This window comes from Pristiophorus japonicus, chromosome 18, assembly GCF_044704955.1.
Source record: "Pristiophorus japonicus isolate sPriJap1 chromosome 18, sPriJap1.hap1, whole genome shotgun sequence".
NCBI classification, from domain to species: Eukaryota; Metazoa; Chordata; class Chondrichthyes; family Pristiophoridae; genus Pristiophorus; species Pristiophorus japonicus.
In genome coordinates this window covers 7,970,956-7,991,088 of record NC_091994.1, presented here as the reverse complement: position 1 = coordinate 7,991,088, position 20,133 = coordinate 7,970,956, and the positions used below count along the sequence as shown (strand labels likewise).

The window sequence follows — 20,133 nt, the reverse complement described above, 5'->3', positions numbered from 1 at the left end:
GCATCGTCACAGGGTTTACTGGATTTCAATTCTTCATTTAAAGAAAGCAAAGACTCGACAGGCGACATTTCAGCTCATGACATTAAGGTGCAGAAAGCAGAGACACAAAGACAGGGCTTGACACAGCACCGAAACAAGCCAACCTTAGGGTATGAAAGGGAGATTCCACAATCTCGCTCTTCCTCCCCGAGAGAATGCAAGAATTAGGAGCAGGAGTAGGTCGTTCAGCCCCTCAAGCCTGCTCCGCCATTCTATAAGATCATGGCTAATCTTCGATCTCAACTCCATTTTCCCGCCCGATCTCCAGATCCCTGGACTCCTCTGGAACCTAAAAGTCTTACCGGTCTCAGCCTTGAATATATTCAACGATTCAGTACGCACAGCCCCCTGGAGTAGAGAATTCCAAAGATTCACCACCTTCGGAGTGAGGAAATTCCTCCTCATAGAAAATTACGACACAGAAGGAGGCCGTATGGACTATCATGTCTGTGCCAGTCAAAAATGAGAGCTATTCAGCCTAATCCCCACCCTCCAGCACTTGTGGGTTACGGCATTTCAAGTGCATATCCAAGTACTTTTTAAATGTGATGAGGGTTTCTGCCTCTACCACCCTTTCAGGCAGTGAGTTCCAGACCCCCACCACCCTCTGGGTGAAGAAATGCTACCTCATCTCCCCTTTAATCCTTCTACCAACTACTAAATCTATGCCCCCTGGTTATTGGCCCCTCTCAGTTTTAAATGGCCGACCCAACGACCCCTTACCCTGAGACGATGACCCTCAGTTCTAGACTCTCCAGCCAGGGGGAACTCAATGAGCATTTCTGAAATAGAAATTCTGCGACCAGCCAGTGCAATGGTTGGTCTCCATCTCTGAGTCAATAAGGCTCCAGGTTTGTGCCTCAGACCCGTGCTGGATCTCAACTCGATTCGAGGCCAGGGAACGACAAGTAGCACAGGCAATCCTGGCTAAAGGAAGCGGGTATGTGCCGAGTCCAGGATCGGCTGTGTGGGGTATGCCCCCAATGTCAGACACCCTGCCAGCTTACCCATGACGACTGGGAGCTTCGGAGAAATACAAAAAGACAATCAGCTCCTAAGCAAGCGTGTCTCAGTGCAGAATCACTCTTCTGTGGCTCAGTGGGTGGCCTCGGAGTCAGAAGGTTGTGGGTTCAAGTCCCACACCAGGGACTTGAGTACAAAATAAAATCTAGGCTGACACGCCAGTGCAGTGCTGAGGGAGTGCTGCACTGTCGGAGGTGCCATATTTCGGATGTACCGTTAAACCGAGGCCCCGTCTGTTCTCTCAGGTGGATGTAAAAGATCCCATGGCACTATTTCGAAGAAGAGCAGGGGAGTTATCCCAGGTGTCCTGGCCAATGTTTACCCCGCAATCAACATAACAAAAACAGATTATCTGGTCATTATCACATTGCTGTTTGTAGTTCACAACAGTGTTTCACTCCAAAAAAAAAGTATTTCAGAGGTTGCAAAGGTGGTTGTGAAAGGTGCTATATAAATCCAAGTCTTTCTTTCGGGAGAGAAGGGGAGGGGGTTTGGAAAAGCACTTAACACTGGCAAGAATTCTTTGGGGTATATAAAAGCTGAGGGAGGCATCACCCAGTTGCTGTGTGGAAGGAATCAAATGCAAAATTGATTCTAATTCTTGAAACAAATCCCCCTCCCGAAATGGAAAAATAATCTCTGGAATTGCTTTGAGCGCAAGGGTTCAAGTGTCTGACCTTCAGCACTAGAAAAACCAATACGCAATAGATCCCATACAGTGCGGCCTTGCTAACATCACAAAAGGGTACTTTCGCTCAGCACATGCTGTGCTCAATAAATGCCAGTCACTGCTGTCCTGTGACTAACACACCTTCAGGCAATCACAGTTAGTATTTCTCTTGTGCCCCGATGTGAAGGGAGAAATTGGCCGTGCAGCCCGAGACCCGATATCTCTCAAAGCGACACGGCGCTCGTCAATCCAGTTTTCATGGTCTTTATCTTGCAGCGCTCAAGATATCGAAGGTAACGCAGCTAAACGTACACTGGCATCGGACAGCGCCTCCGGGTCTCAACGGCAGCAAGCATCTCAGTTGAAGGCTGGAGCGAGTAGCGTCTGGGGCCCCCAGAGAAGCCGCGGTTTATTTGTTCCCACCTATTTACAATATACAGCAGAGACAGGCCATTCGGCCCATCCATTCAGAAAACACTTCTGTACCTAGGGAGTGATGAGAATGTGGATCTTGCTGACGTTTATGCTCCACTCGAGCCTCCTCCCGTCTTTCCTCATCTAAATCTCTCACAATAACCCTGTATTCCCTTCTTCCTCATGTGCTGATCTAGCCTCTCCTTAAATGCATCTATACTATTCGCCTCAACCACTTCCTGTGGCAGCGAGTTCCACATAGAATAGAATAGTACAGCACAGGAGGCCACTCAGCCCAGCGAGTCTGCACCAGCTCTTTCCAAGAGCAATTTAGTTAGTCAGGGACTGGAGCACAAAAAAATCTAAGCTGACGTTCCAGTACAATGCTGAGGGAGTGCTGCACTGTCAGATGTGCCATCTTTCTGATGAGACGTTAAACCGAGGCCCTGTCTGCTTGCTCAGGTGGAAGTAAAGATCCCATGGCACTATTTCGAAGGATGAGCAGGGGAATTATCCCCGCTGTCCTGGGGCCGATATTTATCCCTCAATCAACATCACTAAAACAGATTATCTGGTCATCACATTGCTGTCTGTGGGAGCTTGCTGTGCTCCACTCTCTGGGGAAAGGAGTTTCTCCTGAATTTCTTGGTGATTATCGCATAGTGATGGCCTCTTCTGCTCTTCCCCACAAGTGGAAACACACTTTCGGTATCTACTCTTATCAAAACCTTTCATAATGTTAAAGACCTCTCAGTCTTCTCTTTTGAAGAGAATAGAGACCCAGCCTGTTCATTCTTTCCTGATGGGTATAAGAACATAAGAAATAGGAGCAGGAGAAGCCCATACTGCCCCTCAAGCCTGCTCTGCCATTCAATAAGATCATGGCTCACGATCATGGACTCTGCTCCACTTCTCTACCCTCTCCCCATAACTCCTTATCCCTTTATCGTTTAAGAAACTGTCTATTTCTGTCTTAAATTTATTCAATGTCCCAGCTTCCACAACTCTCTGAGGCAGCGAATTCCACAGATTTACAATCCTCAGAGAAGAAATTTCTCCTCATCTCTGTTTTAAATGGGCGGCCCTTATTCTAAGATCATGCCCTCTAGTTCTAGTCTCCCCCATCAGTGGAAACATCCTCTCTGCATCCACCTTGTCAAACCCCCTCATAATCTTATACGTTTTGAAATGATCACCTCTCATTCTTCTGAACTCCAATGAGTAGAGGCCCAACCTACTCAACCTTTCCTCATAAGTCAACCCCCTCATCCTCGGAATCAACCTCGTGAACCTTCTCTGAACTGCCTCCAAAGCAAGTATATCCTTTTGTAAATACGGAAACCAAAACTGCACACAGTATTCCAGGTGTGGTCTCACCAATACCTTATATAGCTGTAGCAAGATTTCCCTGCTTTTATACTCCATCCCCTTTGCAATAAAGGCTAAAATACCATTGGCCTTCCTGATCACTTGCTGTACCTGCATACTATCCTTCTATGTTTCATGCACAAGTACCCCCAGGTCTCGCCGTACTGCGACACTTTGCAATCTTTCTCCATTTAAATAATAACTTGTTCTTTGATTTTTTTTCTGCCAAAGTGCATGACCTCACACTTTCCGACATTATACTCCATCTGCCAAATTTTTGCCCACTCACTTAACCTGTCTATGTCCTTTTGTAGATTTTTTGTGTGCTCCTCACATTGTTTTTCCTCCCATCTTTGTCAGTCCCTTCTTCCAAGTCATTAATGTAGATTGTAAATAGTTGGGGGTCACAGCACTGATCCCTGCGGCACCCCACTAGTTACTGGTTGCCAACCAGAGAATGAACCATTTATCCTGACTCTCTGTTCTCTGTTAGTTAGCCACTTCTGGTATCATCCTTGTAAATCTTCTCTGCACCCTCTCCAGTGCCTCTACATCCTTTTTCATAATATGGCAACCAGAACTGTACGCAGTACTCCAAATGTGGTCTAACCAAAGGTTCAATACAAGTTTAACATAAGTTCTCTACTTCTGTAATTTGGTGCAGTACCACCACGTGATACACAACTCAAAGAGAAGCGTTGCTGAGCTCCCGCAGTGAGTCAGCTCGTAATGGCAATAGGTTACCGATCTATTCAGATCACAGGGTGCACAGTCCAATTCCTGACCTACACTGAATTAGCTGATCTACTTGAGGACAGCAATGTTCATCGCCCGCCACTGTCCCCCAATCCCCCCCGCAGGCTCGAGGGGCCATATGGCCTCCTCCTGCTCCTATTTCTTGTGCGGGAAGAAGAAAACAGCTACAGTTCAGATCACGAGCCAGCAGTGACAACTGCCAGAAATGAGCACTGGGACAGGGTCAGGGGGTTTAACTGCGATGTCGATATTGACAATCCTGCTGGCAATCAGCTCGCACATGAAAAATGGCCACATACAACAGCGACTTGCATTTCCATAGGGCCTTTCAGAGATATTTTGGCCCATTGTGTGTGAGCCGCCTGAAGGAGCTAGATGGAATTTGTTAGCCCAGTTCAGCTCTCTTGTGGAACACTTACTACGCCGATATAAGGACACAAGAAATAGGAGCAGGAGGAGGCCATATGGCCCCTCGAGCCTGCTCCGCCCTTCAGTAAAATCATGGCTGATAGAATCATGTAAATTTACAGCACAGTAGGAGGCCACTCAGCCCATCATGTCCGTGCCGGCTGAAAGAGCTATCCAGCCTAATCCCACTTTTGGTCCGTAGCCCTGCAGGTTACGGCACATTAAGTGCACATCCAAGTACTTTTTAAATGTGGCGAGGGTTTCTGCCTCTACCACCCTTTCAGGCAGCGAGTTCCAGACCCCACCACCCTCTTGGGTGAAAAAAAATTTTCATCTCCCCTCTAATCCTTCTACCAACTACTTTAAATCTATGGCCCCAGTTATTGAACTCTCTGCTAAGGGAAATAGACGCCTCCTATCCACTCTATCTCGGCCCCCCCTAGATCTTTAACATAGTAAAATGGCCCGGGGCGTTTCACGGGAACCTAATCAGATAAAAACTGACAGCGAGCCAAAGGAGAAGACACTCGGACAGATGACCAAATGCTTGAGGTCGGCTTTTAAGCTGCGTCTTAAAGGAGGAGAGAGAGGCAGAGAGGTTTAAGAAGGGAATTCCAGAGCTTAAGGCCTAGACGGCTGACAGCTTACTGGAAGGCAGTTTTGAAACCACATGTGCTCATGGGCAGCCCCTTTGAAGAGAAGGGAAGAAAAGTAACCATCGAGAAAAAGGGACGGGGAGGGGGAGGGGGAGGGAGGGCATATGATTTTGTGCAGTAACAGGAAAAGAAAATGTACCACTGCAGTCTGCCCAAGGCGGAGTGGGAACACATTCGAACGGCAGCATGCATGGCTCCTTTACTGTTGGGAGCACTTAGGGGACTCGACAATGAATAAAAACAACCTCGTGGTGAAATGCCAGTGCACTGGCTGGATGAAAACAATTAATCTGGCATTTTGATTGAATTGGACATCTCTGTCCATTAACAGTGTAATTTGTTAAACGTCCATGGAAAAACACTGATGCGAATTTTTACTCCGTAACATCAAGCACAGGCTACAGGCACGCTCCACATGCCCCATTAACACACGCACAGCAATGATGGGGAAAGATTACACCTACCCCAACAAACAGAAACACAGAATACAACAATGGCAGAGACAATACCATGTAACCCATTAAACACCAACTACGGTCACAACAGGGCACTTTACACATGCCCCATTAACACAAGCACAGAGTACAGTATCAGCAGTAGGTGATCCACATACAAGAACTTGCATTTATATAGCGCCGTTAATGCAGTAAAACATCCCAAGGCGCTTCACAGGAGCGTTATAAAACAAAGTTTGACACGCAAGGAGATACTTGGGCAGATGAGGTAGGCTTTAAGCAGCGTCTTAAAAGGAGAGAGGGGTGGAGAGGTTTAGGCAGGGCATTCCAGAGCTTAGAGCACAGGTAGCTGAAGGCACGGCCGCCAACGGTGGAGCGATTAGAGGCCAGCATTGGAGGAGCGTAGAGATCTCGGAAGGTTGTAGGGCTGGAGGAGGTTACAGAGATTGGGAGCGGGAAGGCTGTGGAGGGATTTGAAAACAAGGTGAGAATTTGAAAATCAAGACGTTGCTTGCCCGGGACCCAGTGTAGGTCAGCGGGAACAGGGGTGATGGCTCAGAGACGTGGACCATATACAGTAGACACCTCAAATCGCTGGAGAAATACCACCAACGATGTCTCCGCAAGATCCTGCAAAACCCCTAGGAGGACAGACGCACCAACATTAGAGTCCTCGACCAGGCCAACATCCCCAGCATTGAAGCACTGACCACACTCGACCAGCTCCGTTGGGCGGGCTGCATTGTCTGCATGCCCAACACAAGACGCCCAAAGCAAGCGCTCTACTCGGAACTCCTACACGACAAGCCCCAGGTTGCGAGAGGAAACGTTTCAAGGACACCCTCAAAGCCTCCTTGATAAAATGAAACATCCCCACCGACACCTGGGAATCCCTGGCCAAAGACCGCCCTAAGTGGAGGAAGAACATCCAGGAGGGCGCTGAGCACCTAGAGTCTTGTCACCGAGAGCATGCAGAAAACAAGTGCAGGCAGCGGAAGGAGCGCGCAACAAACCAGACTCCCCACCCACCCTTTCCTCCAACCACTGTCTGTCCCACCTGTGACAGAGACTGTAATTCCCGTATTGGACTGTTTAGTCACCTGAGAACTCACTTTTAGATTGGAAGCAAGTCTTCCTCAATTTCGAGGGACTGCCTATGATGATGATGACTTGGTTGGGGTTAGGACACGAGCACCAATAAATACAGCACAAGCAGAGACACCGTCAATTTAATTTCCCTTCCCACAACTTACTATCCATATGTATGTTAACATAAACTAAATTTCCTGACTTATACATAAAAGGACAATCTAATACAGCTGAAAACAACTAACAGCACTGATTTTGAAGTCACAAAGTACTTCCTCAGACACTGGAACCACCAGAAAAGTTCTTGAAAAATCTCTTCCCATGTCTTTCAGCATTTAAATGGGCCGATATTCCTGTTGGCTCCCTGAACACAAAAGGCAATAAAGACCGATTTAAAACACTTGTGTCAACCGCTGAGAGGGGACCAATCAGCACAGACCTGCTGCACATTACCATAACCAGCTGAGTCATGGGGGTGCCACCATAAAATGGAACAGTACACGGACAGATCATGTCTTATCACTCGCCCTCGCTGACAGTTTCTGTGTCCCTGCGTCATCGCATGCCATTTTTCATTTTGATTATTTTCCCTTTTAATTCTTTAGATCTAAACGTGCACAAAAAACTAAAACTGAAAAAAAAACATCCCAAAAACGAATCCCTGGGCTCAGCCTTGGCTCAGTGGGTAGCACCTTGCCTCAGCGTCAGGAGGCTGTGGGTTCAAGTCCCACTCCAGAAACGCGAGCATATAATCAAGGTTGATACTCCAGCGCCGCACTGTCGGAGGTTCCATCTCTCAAATGAGACGTTAAAGCGAGGCCCCGCCTGCTCTCTCGGGTGGACGTAAAAGATCACATGGCACTATTTCGAAGAAGAGCAGGGGAGTTCTCCCCGGTGTCCTGGGGCCAATATTTATCCCTCAATCAACATCACTAAAACAGATTAACTGGTCATTACTGTTTGTGGGAGCTCGCTGTGCGCAAATTGGCTGCCGCGTTTCCCACCTTACAACAGTGACTACACTCCAAAAGTACTTAATTGGCTGTAAAACGCTTTGGGACATCCAGTGGTTGTGAAAGGCGCTTTATAAATGCAATTCTTTTAAAGAAGTTTTTTCTGAATTCCCTATTGGATTTCTTGTGACTATTTTGTCTGTATCCACTCTGTCAAAAACTTTCATAATCTTGAAGACCACTATCAGGTCACCCCTCAGTCTTCTTTCCCCCCCCAAGAGAAAAGAGTCCCAGCCTGTTCATCCTTTCCCGATATGTATACTCTCGCATTTCTGGTATCATCATCATAAATCTTCTGTCATTGTAATCTTACACCTTCTGTACTGAGAAGCGCGACAGCATCAAGTTCACCACCATGTCACACACCACCCTGACTTGGGACATATATCGCCATTCCTACACGGTCACTGGGTCCGTGTCTTGTGATTCCCTACCCAACACCACTGTGGGAGCACCGTCACCACAAGGACTGTGGCAGTCACCAGCTTCTCAGAACCAGCTTTGCCCATACCCCGAGAACAAATTAAAAAACAAAATCCTTATAAATTTACCACGGACACTTGATGAATACAACTTTTCTTTTGATATGCAAGATGCTGCAGACTTGGGTGTTAATAACTTGCCTTTACATAGCGTCTTTGATGTAGTAAAACATAGAAACATAGACATAGAAAATAGGTGCAGGAGTAGGCCAGAGAGCTACCCACTGAGCCACAGCTGACACTCTAAACAAATGGAAGATTTCTCAAATTTTCATTTCTCCTCCTCTCCTGAAGGTAGATGGGACAGTTTGGTCCCTTCGGAGTGGTGACATTTTATCGTGAAAACCCAAATATGTGTCAGCAGGCTATTTAACAATGGGGGCGGCGGGTGGGGGGGAAACAGAGCAGTCAAACCCAAGCCTGATTTTTATCATCCAATGCCCAAACACAATCACTTTCAATGGGGGAGTGGGGGTCACTGACTGGCGGTCAGAGACGTGAGCTTCGACCAATTGCTGTATCCCCCCCGCCCCTCAACAGGGTCACTTGTGACACCCCTGCCGCACCCCACCCCACCCCTCTGCTGAAATCAGCTCACTCAGCGCATGCCAGAAATTAACTTCGAATTAATTAAACTTCAGGCACTTTTGCTGTGGTAGAGGGCAGCTGAAGGAGACAGAGGGGAAAGAGAGTTCATTAAAACAGCCACTCGAGGTACTCTCCTGCTGGTGCACAGGTTTAGGCAGTACTTTTCCAGAGATTCCCACTTTACTTCCAACAAGTTGAAGAATCCTCAGCTAGTCCACCCCTCCCCAATGACTCCCACCGCCAACAATCCCGTTCACGGAACAGTTATTATCCGGGGTTAAAATAACACCTTGCTCCAAGATGACAGCAAAACAGCACGTCCAAATGCAACTTCTGCAAGGAAGACTGCACATTTTGTTTGATAAAATAACATTTACAAGAGCAAGTACCTGCAGAGTCACTCAACATATCATTCACGATATCTTTTAACCCGATGGGGCTGAATTAAGCAAGCGCATTGAAAATTGGGTGTTAAACGATTGATATCAAAAGCGTTAAATGAAATCCTTTAGACGCTTACAGAGTAGTTGTGAATGAGACTTATTACGAGCCAGTTTTTATTCAGCGGCGAAGAACCCTGCACGGATGACAATGTATTCTCACACCAGTGCGGTTAGCCCCAAACTGTAACTCATCGCTCCGCAGGCAACGATACTCACCCACAAGAGCAACACCGTCGCCACGTGTAAACAGTAAACTTTAAACGCACATTTCTGTCTGTATTGTTGGGGCAACCTTAAATCCTACGTTACTCCAGCGTAATGGGTCGCACTTCCCATGCAAGAGGGAGAAATACTAGCAAGGGGAGGCGATCAATCGTATGGTGTACAATTAAAAATACCAGGTCGGGATGGAAGTGTATTTTTAAAGCCACAGACACAACTTTCACTAGAACGCAGCTTACAGAAAGCGTGGTTAAAAACCCAACTTCTCCACGCAGAGCCACCGTCTTACAGTAACAGGAAAAGGCGAAATTCAACTTTATAGTAGTTGGGAATCCCAGGATGTTTTGTGTGTGTGTGGTGGGGGGGAGATTGCAATCAATAATTCTTGTCCTGCTTGCAATTAGGTTCCTCTGCTTCGGACTGGCTGACTTAATAAGTCAAATCTCGGTTTTAATATGGGGGATTTTCACCAGTATTTTGTGGGAATTCAATCTATGAAAACTTACGCATTACTTAGCCAAGAAATCATCATAATCATTAATACATTATTTAAAGAGTCTGAGCGCTAGAATTCTGAAATAAAAGCAGAAAATGCTGGAATTGGAAGTATTTGAATACATGTAGATTTTATTTCTTGACAGCCAACATTTCCACAATTCTCCAATGGGAAAATCAACAGAGACTTCTCACAGGTATATTTCGTGCTATTTCTGAATCAAACCAGCTACAAACTATCAGCCTGTGCAGAACTTATTTCCTATAACACAGCCTTTAAAACATAGAAACATAGAAAATAGGTGCAGGAGTAGGTCATTCGGCCCTTCGAGCCTGCACCACCATTCAATATGATCATGGCTGATCATTCCCTCAGTACCCCTTTCATGCTTTCTCTCCATACCCCTTGGTCCCTTTAGCCGTAAGGGCCATATCTAACTCCCTCTTGAATATATCCAATGAACTGGCATCAACAACTCTCTGCGGAAAGGAATTCCACAGGTTAACAACTCTCTGAGTGAAGAAGTTTCTCCTCATCTCAGTCCTAAATGGCTTACCTCTTATCCTTAGACTATGTCCTCTGGTTCTGGACTTCCCCAACATCGGGAACATTCTTCCTGCATCTAACCTGTCCAGTCCCGTCAGAATTTTATACGTTTCTATGGGATCCCCTCTCATCCTTCTAAACTCCAGTGAATACAGGCCCAGTCAATCCAGTCTCTCCTCATATGTCAGTCCAGCCATCCCGGGAATCAGTCTGGTGAACCTTCGCTGCACTCCCTCAATAGCAAGAACGTCCTTCCTCAGATTAGGAGACCAAAACGGAACACAATATTCGAGGTGAGGCCTCACTAAGGCCCTGTACAACTGCAGTAAGACCTCCCTACTCCTATACTCAAATCCCCTAGCTATGAAGGCCAACATGCCATTTGCCTTCTTCACCGCCTGCTGTACCTGCATGCCAACTTTCAAAGACTGATGTACCATGACACCCAGGTCTCATTGCAACTCCCCTTTTCCTAATCTGCCGCCATTCAGATAATATTCTGCCTTTGTGTTTTTGCCACCAAAGTTTATAACCTCACATTTATCCACATTATACTGCATCTGCCACTCGTTTGCCCACTCATCTAACCTGTCCAAGTCACCCTGCAGCCTTTTAGCGTCCATCTCACACCACCACCCAGCTTAGTGTCATCTGCAAACTTGGAGATATTACACTCAATTCCCTCATCCAAATCATTGATGTATATTGTAAATAGCTGGGGTCCTAGTACTGAGCCCTGCGGCACCCCATTAGTCACTGTCTGCCATTCTGAAAAGGACCCGTTTATCCCAACTCTCTGCTTCCTGTCTGCCAACCAGTTCTATGTCCACGTCAATACATTACTCCCAATACCATATGCTTTAATTTTGCACACCAATCTGTTGTGTGGGACTTTGTCAAAAGCCTTTTGAAAGTCCAAATACACTACATCCACTGGTTCTCCCTTGTCCTTTTGCAAATGCATCCAAGCAATTAAAATTTACTTGGTGAGATCTCCCTAAATAACTTGCATCTGACCCCGACTCTCGGTTTTAGTTCCGCCCAAACTAGTGTGAGCTGCCTCTCTGATCCAGCCACAGGCTTTTGGGTGCACATTAGGCCTCAAATTATAACCCCCTGCCACCCCCTGCCAAATAATGTTGACAAAACATTTGTCACTTAATTTCCACACAAATAAGCAGATTTTTAAAAAAACAAGCAGCATGTCGAAAGAATGAATAGTTTGAAATCTTTTTATGAATGTGTGAAATTATAAAGCTTTGTTATTTTTGCTGGTTTTCAACAAATAAACAACTTACTTTTTGGTTGTGTTGGGCCAATGTTGACCAGAATGAAGAGGGTCACCAAGGCTGATATCAAAGTCTTTATACCCATTCTGGAACTGGAATCCTCCTTGATGCAGCTCCATATGAACAGCCAGGCTCCCCACACACACAGTCCTTGGATATAACAGAATTTTTAACAAAACTAAAACAGGAACCAGGAATTCAAAGCCTGGTGGACTGGACTCTGATACAACCAGATAGAGAGAGTGTGTGACCAGAACTGAGAAGCCAGACTGATTAATTTTTACCCCCTGCAACCTGGCCACATTGGGGCCACTTGTATCACCCTTGCTACCATTCTGCCCGAAAATATCACAAGCAAGGATCTGAATAGGACCTTTCTGGTCAATAAAGGCAGCCATGACAAGTAAAATCCTGACAGATAAAGAAAAAAGAAAAAGACAGACTTACATTTATAAAGCGCCTATCATAACTTCAGGACGTCCCAAAGTGCATTACAGCCAATGACGTACTTTTTGACATGCAGTTACTGTTGCAATGTGGTAAACACAACAGCAAATTTGTGCACAGCAAGCTCCCACAAACAGCAATGTGATAATGACCGGAGAATCTGTTTTTTTAGTGATGTTGGTTGAGGGATAAATATTGGCCCCAGGACACCAGGGATAACTCCCCTGCTCTTCTCTGAAATAGTGCCATGGGATCTTTCACATTCACCCGAGAGGGCAGATGGGGCCTCGGTTTAACGTCTCATCTGAAAGACGGCATCTTTGACAGTGACGCACTCCCTCAGTACCGCACTGAAGTGTCAGCCTGGACTTTTGTGCTCAGGTCTCTGGAGTGGGACTTGAACCTGCAAACTTCTCACTGAGAGGAGAGGGTGCTACCCACAGCCACGGTTGACACAGAAGGCCGATCAGACCATAATAAAATACAGAAAGAGAACTGGGAAATCCTGAAACCAACAGAAAGATATGGACTAAGACACAAGAACGACTTACATTTATATTGTGCCTTTAACGTAGGAAACTGTAAGCACTTTACAGAAGCGTTATCAGACAAGAATCGACACCGAGCCATTGAAGGGGGTATTAGGCAGGGTGATTAAAAATTTGTTCAAGACACATTCGTGAGACAATTGGCTCATCAACATTCTATGATAAAGCAGCATCTTTATAACAGCACGTTAATAACATACTTCGACAAATCCAAATGCACCTTCCCTCAGGGAGGAATTGCTAATTGGCTGGCAGAAAATGTTTCCAGGGTCGTTATTTTGCGCGTGTCAGCTGTGGCTCAGTGGGCAGCACACTCACCTCTGAGTCAGAAGGTTGTGGGTTCACAGTCCCACTCCAGGGGCTTGAGCACAAAGAATCTCGGCTGACACTCCCAGTGCAGTGTTGTGGGAGTTCTTTTCCTTCAGGCACTTATCCAACTCCCTTTTGAAAGCCACGATTGAGTCTGCCTCCGCCACCCTCTCAGGCAGCGCATTCCAGATCCGAACCACTCGCTGCGTACAAAGTTTTTCCTCATGAGGCCTTTGGCTCTTCTGCCAATCACCTTAAACCTGTGTCCTCTGGTTCTCGACCCTTCCGCCAATGGGAACAGTTTCCCTGGGTCTACTCTGTCAAGTCCCACTCCCCCCAGTTCTTTCCCCATATGCTTACAATGTTTTACTTATCATGGATACAGCGTATCCGTTTCCCTTTTGAACGTTCCGATTGAATCTGCCACCACCACTCTTTCAGGCACTGCATTCCAGATCCCAGCAACAGGGGTACTGCCTGCATCGAATCAGAATGCTCTGCCCAAAATTACTCCCCGACTGTTCGTGGGCAATCAGGCAAACACCAGGAGGTCCCAGCCTTCCAAATTATTACCTTAACCTGTGCGGACGTTAGATGATCTGAGCCAATGTTTCTCCTCTCGAGCTCACGGGGCAACAAGCCCGACTGTAACAGCCAAACTAGGGAAGGTAGGGGGGGTGGAGAAATTCATCCTCATCATAGGCAGTCCCTCGAAATCGAGGAAGACTTGCTTCCACTCTAAAAGTGAGTTCTCAGGTGACTGAACAGTCCAATACGGGAATTACAGTCTCTGTCACAGGTGGGACAGACAGTGGTTGAAGGAAAGGGTGGGTAGGGAGTCTGGTTTGCCGCACGCTCCTTCCGCTGCCTGCGCTTGATTTCTGCATGCTCTCGGCGACGAGACTCGATGTGCTCAGCGCCCTCCCGGATGCTCTTCCTTCACTTAGGGCGGTCTTTGGCCAGGGTCTCCCAGATGTCGGTGGGGATGCTGCATTTTATCAAGGAGGGTTTGAGGGTGTCCTTGAAACATTTCCTCTGCCCACCTGGGGCTCGCCTGCCGTGTAGGAGTTCCGAGTAGAGCGCTTGCTTTGGGAGTCTTGCGAACAATATGGCCGCCCAACGGAGCTGGTTGAGTGTGGTCAGTGCTTCGATGCTGGGGATGTTGGTCTGATTGAGGACACTGACGTTGGTGCGTCTGTCCTCCCGGGGGATTTGCAGGATCTTGCGGAGACATCGTTGGTGGTATTTCTCCAGCGATTTGAGGTGTCTACTGTACATGGTCCATGTCTCTGAGCCATACAGGAGGGCGGGTATCAGTACTGCCCTATAGACCATAAGCTTGGTGCCAGAATTGAGGGCCTGATCTTCGAACACTCTCTTCCTCAGGCAGCCGACGGATGCGCTGGCGCACTGGAGGCGGTGTTGAACCTCGTTAGGTCGCAGATCAGCCATGATCTCACTGAATGGCGGAACAGGCTCAAGGGGCTGAATGGCCTCCTTCATTTCCTATGTTCTTATTTTTCTCTTCCTGACCCGAGGCACTTCTATCGCTATCCCAACTGGGCCAGGTACTTCAGCACAGACTGGAGTCAGGCATGGAACCTGGTTTGCAAAATAGAAAATGCTGGGAATACATCATCATCATCATAGGCGGTCCCTCGAACGAGGATGATTTGCTTCCATGAATTCACAGATGTTTCAATGAAGGACCCGATGTTCCAGTCCTGAACTCCAATTGAGGGGGTGGAAGGTGCCTGTGCATCGATTTTTTTAATGTGTGGTGACCGTTGCACACCAGCCACCATAAAGCTCGGCCTTTAATCAGTGGCAAGGGTTAACCAGGGCGACTGGAGACCAGCCCTGCTGCACGGACTTAGTGCGCACACATATCGCAGTGTGGGCTGGTCCGTGCTGCCCCTGGGCCCTCGCCTCTTCTGGGCCCCGTACCCTCATTTGCCGCACCTCCGCCACGATCCCGCGCTGCTCCTCCGCCACAAAAAGCACTCGACGCACCTCCGCCACGATCTCCCGCCTCCACACCAAACATGGCTAAACCTCTGTCACGATCACCCACTGAATCTCAGCCATGATCCCTCATCACTCCTCCGCCTCGATCACTCATTGCAAGTCCACCACGACCTTCCCGCTCCTCTGCTGTACCAGGGCCTTGCCGATGTTCCTGCCCACGCTCCAAACAGTGACCTGGGTCCTGGTGACGTCACCCAGTCGCCCTCCTCGAAGCCGTCGCTCACTTGGAGCGGCTCCCGATGGAAGCTGCAGTGGCTGCTCCAGCTCTTTATACTCCCAACCTGCGGAGATGTTCATATTCCAAGAATTGACTGTCCTGGTATTGTTCTGTATTTCCATTTAAAATTTTGGGGGGTTTTGGTATGAGTTCTTGTGTAATTTGAACCAATTTCACAACAGACTTCTCACAGTAAGAGTGAAGGAGAGAGGAAAAGATATGAAGAATACAAGTCTACAGGTTATCAGGCATAAGAACATAAGAAATAGGAGCAGGAAACATCGAAACATAGAAAATAGATGCAGGAGCAGGCCATTCGGCCCTTTGAGCCTGCACCACCATTCAATATGATCATGGCTGATCATTTTTACAACTTCAGTACCCCATTCCTGCTTTCTCTCCATACCCCTTGATCCCTTTAGCTGTAAGGGCCACGTCTAACTTCCTTTTGAATATATCTCATGAACTGGCCTCAACAACTCTCTGTGGTAGAGAATTCCACAGGTTCACAATTCTCTGAGTGAAGAAGTTTCTCCTCATCTCGGTCCGAAATGGCTTACCCCTTATCCTTAGACTGTGACTCCTGGTTCTGGACTTCCCCAACATCGGGAACATTCTTCCTGCATCTAACCTGTCCAGTCCCATCAGAATTTTATATGTTTCTATGAGATCCCCTCTCAGGAAGAGGCCATTCGGCCCCTCGAGCCCGCTCCGCCATTCAATAAGATCTTGGCTGAGCATCAACCTCAACTCCACTTTCCCGCACTGTCCCCATATCCTTTGATTCCTTTAATATGCAAACATCGAAGGTCTGTGGTAGGGTGGAAGGCGGACAAGCACAAACCTTCCCTTTTGTTCTTTCCTCCCCTCCTCCTTTCCCTGCCCCTGCACTTGCTTAAAAACCTGTTACATCTCTAACTTTTTCCAGTTCCGACGAAAAGGTCATCGACCTGAAACGTTAACTCTGTTTCTCTTTCCACAGATGCAGAATGTTTCCAGCATTTTTCTGTTTTTCATTTCAGATTTCCAGCATTATTTCGCTTATACGGCCGACAGCCATTGCCCTCTGAAGCGGCCTAGCGAGCCAGTCGGTGATTAAACAATCACTCACAAGTAAAGGACCACCCACCAGCTTCTCGGGATCAACGATAAATAGCCGTGTCACTCACATCCCGAGAAGAAACATTTAAAAAAAAAAGAAGAAATTCAGCACTGGAAGAACCTTCCCATATATGGGAATAGTTTCCAAATCTTGGACTGACTAGACCAGACACGCTTCATTTGTTTCTGCGTCGCACGTGGGTTTTGTGTGGCTTATTCTACTTATTTTATAAATGTCGTCGCTCTCCAGGATGTGGTGTGGCATCCACTGCACTGCATCACGAGAAATTGGACTGGAATCTGGACTGATCAGTTTGAAGTGGGTAAGGAAAGAATAATGTAGGGATGTGGAGCAACAAAAGGTCAGCACTAATTAATTGGAAACCACAGCAACTGTCGTCTGAGTAATGGCATCATAATCACCACTCACTAGCTGTTAGTCTGAAAGTAACCTGCTCTCCCAGACAGCACAAAGCCAAGTCTTTAAATCCAAAACTGCAGAATAAAGTGATCATCATCATAGGCAGTCCCACAGAATTGAGGAAGACTTGCTTCCATTCTTAAAATGAGTCCTCAGGTGGCTGAACAGTCCAATACGAGAGCCACAGTCTCTGTCACAGGTGGGACAGACAGTGGTTGAAGGAAAGGGTGGGTGGGACTGGTTTGCCGCACGCTCCTTTCGCTGCCTGCGCTTGATTTCTGCATGCTCTCGGCGATGAGACTCGAGGTGCTCAGCGCCCTCCCAGATGCACTTCCTCCACTTAGGGCAGTCTTTGGCCAGGGACTCCCAGGTGTCGGTGGGGATGTTGCACTTTATCAGTGAGGGTTTGAGGGTGTCCCCGTGACGTTTCCTCTGCCCACCTTTGGCTCGTTTGCCGTGAAGGAGTTCCGAGTAGAGCGCTTGCTTTGGGAGTCTCGTGTCTGGCATGCGGACAATGTGGCCTGCCCAGCGGAACTGATCAAGTGTGGTCAGTGCTTCAATGCTGGGGATGTTGGCCTGGTCGAGGACGCTAACGTTGGTGCGTCTGTCCTCCTAGGGGATTTGTAGGATCTTGCAGAGACATGGTTGGTGGTATTTCTCCAGTGGTCAAAGTGATAACCTCCACCTGTCTGGAGCAGCCTTCGCTCCCACACCCCCATTCGATGTCTCACCTTGCGGCTTTTTACTGAAAATCCCTGAAAATAAATGTTTTTTTTGCTGGACGTTACGGTCCTGACAGAAACGTAATTTTTCTGGCGCTGGGCGGGGAAATGTAGGGAGAGAACAGGCGACGTTTGTGAGCGTAAGTACGCGTCAGTTATGGTCGCTCTACCGGGTTACGTTACGTGTGATGTCATTACCCCAAGGGAAAGAAAAACACAATCAGAGGACACCGTCATGTTTTAACAATGAACAAACGTCTGTATGAATTATGTGCATTCATTATATTAAATTATTTTCTTAAAATATACTATTAAAATCTCCCGGATTGTGTTCAATAGTCACCGGGAGAGCGATGCCAATTCCGGTGGATTCCCGGCCAATCCTGGAGGGTTAGCAACATGAGAACATAAAAAATAGGAGCAGGAGTCGGCCATTTGGCCCCTCGAGCCTGTTCCGCCATTCAATAAGACCATGGCTGCTCCACTTCCCTGCTCGCTCCCCATAATCCTTCACTCCCTTATTGCTCAAAAATCTGTCTATCTCCGTCTTAAATATATTCAATGACCCAGCCTCCACAGCTCTCTGGGGCAGAAAATTCCACAGATTTGGAAGAAATGCCTCCTCATCTTAGTTTTAAATGGGCGGCCCCTTATTCTGAGACTATGTCCCCGAGTTTTAGTTTCCCCTATGAGTGGAAATATCCTCTCTGCATCCACCTTGTCGAGCCCTCTCAGTATCTTATATATTTCAGTAAGATCACCTCTCATTTTTCTGAACTCCTATATGTGTTGGCCCAACCTACTCAACCCATCCTCAAAAGTCAACCCCTCATCTCCGGAATCAACCGAGTGAACCTTCTCTGTGTGGCAACCCTACACAGAATACTACAGTGTTCAGCCACAGATATTTTTAATAAGGATAGATAGAGAATGTGGGGGGTGGGGGAGGGGGAGGGGGGGGTTGCGGGGTGGGCGGGGGGGGGAGCATAGAGGTTTGCTTTCAACATTTTCTTAATTCATTCATGGGATAAGGATGTCACCTGGTGTAATGCATTTGCTTCATGGGTTCTTTGCTTTAGAATTCATAGCAACACATTGCTATTAAGAACTAGTTGGTTTATTAGCAAAAGGTTTAACAATCACACGACACATTACCAGTTCACCCACCAGGCTCACAACCACCTGCCTCATCGTGGATCCCCTGAACTCAACTGGCTGGGGTTTTATTGAGTCTTGCAAACATCACGTGACCGGCTAAGCCACTCACAACTCGACTGCTCCAGAGCATTTTCACAGATGCATACGTTACAACCAGAAACGTCAGCATTTACTGCCCATCCTTAATTGTCCTTGAGAAATTGGTGGTAACACTTGAATACAATGAGTGGCTCGCTAGGCCATTTTAGAGGGCAGTTAAGAGTCAACCACATTGCTGTGGGTCTGGAGTCACATATCGGCCAGACCGGGTAAGGGCGGCAGATTTACTGGACATTAGTGAACCAGATGGGTTTTTACAACAATCCAGCAGTGTCATGGTCATCATTACTGACACTAGCTTTTTATTCCAGATTTTAATTTAATTAGCTGTCAGCTGTGGCTCAGTGGGAAGCACCCTCGCCTCTGAGTCAGAAGTTTGTGGGTTCAAGTCCCACTCCAGGAACTTGAGCACATAAATCTTAGGCTGACAGTCCCAGTGAAGTGTTGAGGGAGTGCCATACTGTTGGAGGTGCTGACTTTCAGATGAGACGTTAAACCAAGGCCCCATCTGCCCCCTCAGGTGGACGTAAAAGATTCCATGGCTTTATTTCGAAGAAGAGCAGGGGAGTTATCCCCGGTGTCCTGGCTGTTTGTGGGAGCTTGCTGTGCGCAAATTGGCTGCCACGTTTCCCATATTACAACAGTGAATACACTTCAAAAAGTACTTAATTGGCTGTAAAGCTTTTTTTTAGATGTCTGGTGGCCGTGAAAGGCTCGATATAAATGCATTTCTTACTTTTAATTGAATTTAAAGTGCACAGCTGCCATAGTGGGATTTTACAAACGTGGGATTTTAAAAAGAATGAAAGATTTGGATTTTACAACAATGACTACACTTCAAAATTATTTCATTGGTTGTAAAGCGCTTTGGGACGTTCTGTGGTTGTGAAAGGCGCTAGAGAAATGCAAGTCTTTCATAGCTCTGTATCATTACACCAGGCCTCTTGATTATTAGCCCAGTAACATAACCAATACGCTATCATACCCCCTTGCTGTAGCCCACAAGAAACATTCTCTCATAGAAACATAGAACATAGAAACATAGAAAATAGGTGCAGGAGTAGGCCATTCGGCCCTTCGAGCCTGCACTGCCATTCAATGAGTTCATGGCTGAACATGCAACTTC

General features: G+C 47.1%; 1 long non-coding RNA gene across 1 annotated transcript in view; it reads left to right on the top strand.

The window, feature by feature from the left end:
- The window catches only part of LOC139229136 (uncharacterized), a 31,730-nt gene extending 14,480 nt beyond the window's left edge, over positions 1-17,250 (top strand). The window contains exon 3 of the long non-coding RNA XR_011587664.1: positions 16,529-17,250. This is a non-coding gene — a long non-coding RNA (uncharacterized lncRNA). The remainder of the gene's footprint in view (positions 1-16,528) is intronic.
- The last annotated feature ends 2,883 nt before the right edge of the window (positions 17,251-20,133 follow it).